The sequence below is a fragment of the Gavia stellata genome, unplaced genomic scaffold (assembly GCF_030936135.1).
Source record: "Gavia stellata isolate bGavSte3 unplaced genomic scaffold, bGavSte3.hap2 HAP2_SCAFFOLD_961, whole genome shotgun sequence".
Classification (NCBI taxonomy): domain Eukaryota; kingdom Metazoa; phylum Chordata; class Aves; order Gaviiformes; family Gaviidae; genus Gavia; species Gavia stellata.
This window is the reverse complement of record NW_026776639.1, coordinates 15001-17500: the sequence shown is the minus strand read 5'-3', so window position 1 is coordinate 17500 and position 2500 is coordinate 15001.

Genomic DNA, 2500 nt, shown 5'->3' with positions numbered 1-2500 from the left:
GAGCTACTACATTCTGTCACGACTCGATCGTAGTTCGCGGCGCCGGCGAGAAACGACGACGACGACGACGAGGAGTAAAAGAAAGAAAAACGAAACGGGAAACGCTTAGGCTGGGCTGACCATTACCTTAAGGAACTGCTGCTCTTTGTTAACGACCGTGCATTTAATTTACTAGTAAATAGAGAATCGCACGCGTGCGTACCGTTTCCAGCACATTACCCGTTTCTTTACTCGTTTCCACGCCTGCCTGCCTGCCTGCCTGCCTGCCTTCCTTCCTTCCTTACTTCCCTCCTTCCTTCCTTCCTTCCTTCCTTCCTTCCTTCCTTCCTTCCTTCCTTCCTTCCTTCCAGGTCAGCCAGCCGGTCGCCAGGTCTAGCAGGCTCTGGCGCCGGCCGACGGGTCTACCGGGCTCGGGCGCCGGGCGGTGGGCCTACGGGGCTCGGGCGCCAGCCGACGGGCCTACGGGGCTCGGGCGCCGACCGACGGGTCTACCAGGCCCCGGCGCCGGCCAACGGGTCTGCCGGGCTCGGGCGCTGACCGAACGGTCTACTGGGCTCGGGCGCCGGACGGCGGGCCCACCGGGCTCGAGGGCCGGCCGACGAGTCCACCGGGCTCGGGCGCCGGCTGACGGGCCTGCCGGGCTCGGGCGCCGGCCGACGGGTCTACGGGGCTCGGGCGCCGGCCGACGGGTCTGCCGGGCTCGGGCGCCGACCGAACGGTCTACCGGGCTCGGGCGCCGGCCGACGGGTCTGCCGGGCTCGGGCGCCGGCCGACGGGTCTACGGGGCCCGGGCGCCGCCCGACGGGTCTACGGGGCTCGGGCGCCGGCCGACGGGTCTGCCGGGCTCGGGCGCCGGCCGCCACGTCTGCCGGGCTCCGGCCCCGTTTGACAGGTCTACCGGGCTCCGGCGCCGGCCGCCACGTCCACCGGGCTCCGGCGCCGGCCGCCACGTCCACCGGGCTCCGGCGCCGGCCGTCACGTCTACCGGGCTCCGGCGCCGGCCGCCTCGTCTACCGGGCTCCGGCGCCGGCCGCCTCGTCTACCGGGCTCCGGCGCCGGCCGCCTCGTCTACCGGGCTCCGGCGCCGGCCGCCTCGTCTACCGGGCTCCGGCGCCGGCCGCCTCGTCTACCGGGCTCCGGCGCCGGCCGCCTCGTCTACCGGGCTCCGGCGCCGGCCGCCTCGTCTACCGGGCTCCGGCGCCGGCCGCCTCGTCTACCGGGCTCCGGCGCCGGCCGCCACGTCTACCGGGCTCCGGCGCCGGCCGCCTCGTCTACCGGGCTCCGGCGCCGGCCGCCTCGTCTACCGGGCTCCGGCGCCGGCCGCCTCGTCTACCGGGCTCCGGCGCCGGCCGCCACGTCTACCGGGCTCCGGCGCCGGCCGCCTCGTCTACCGGGCTCCGGCGCCGGCCGCCACGTCTACCGGGCTCCGGCGCCGGCCGCCTCGTCTACCGGGCTCCGGCGCCGGCCGCCACGTCTACCGGGCTCCGGCGCCGGCCGCCACGTCTACCGGGCTCCGGCGGGACTTGGTCGCAGTGCTCGAGCTGAACGGTAGACCTGTTTGCCGCGCCGCTCGCGGGGACGTGACCAAGGGGTCGCTGTGTCGCGCTGCCTCCAGTTACGTCATCGTAACAGGCAGCGTCATTGGCGGGCCTCCCCGGCGGGAGGAGTTAGCGCTCTTGGAGTTCGCAGGGGCTGTGGACTTAGTGGTATAGAACGTACCACTAAGTCCACAGGCCCTGCGAACTCAGTACGAGCGCGACTCGACCCGCGCGGCTGGGGCGCTTGGCGGCCGTTGTGGCGGTTGCCTCGGCGTGTTTGGCCGTTTTTCCGCCCGTTCGGGACGGTTGCCCGCGCGGCCGATGGCGGCCGAGGCCCATGCTGGTCCGTGGTGAGGCACCGGAGATGCTCGTGAAGCATGCCGGCTGCTGCCGCGCTCGCGAGCGCCCGGGGACGGGGGGACGGGCGCGCGGCGCAGTCGTGCCTCGGCTTTTTGGGCTTTTTGCGGTTGTTCCCCCTCCCTCTTCCTTCTCCGGCCCTAAGCTGGAGCCCGCGAGGCAGGCCGGCAAGAGCGTCGCAGCCGGTCCCGGTGGCTGGCAGCCCGAGCGCAGTGCGTCAGGGAGTCGGGAGGTGTGCCTCGCGCCTCCGGTGGCCTTACTCCCTGGCTCCAGAAACACCCGCCAACGGCACGGGTGAGGCGTGGCGTGTGGCGTCTCGCCTGCCCGTTTTTTGGGTGGCTTTTTGTGTTTTCCCCGTCCTTTTTTCTTTTTTTTTTTTTTTTCCCCCCCCCCGGCTTTTCTCCGGCCTCTCTCTCCCTCTGCAGGGCGAGTGGTATCATCCTGCTGGGCGGGCGTAGACGGGCGACCGGCGGCGGTCGTGCCGGTGCTCTCGAACGCGGGCAAAGCCCGGCGACCGGCGGCGGTCGTGCCGGTGCTCTCGAACGCGGGCAAAGCCCGGCGACCGGCGGCGGTCGGTGCCGGTGCTCTCGAACGCGGGCAAAGCC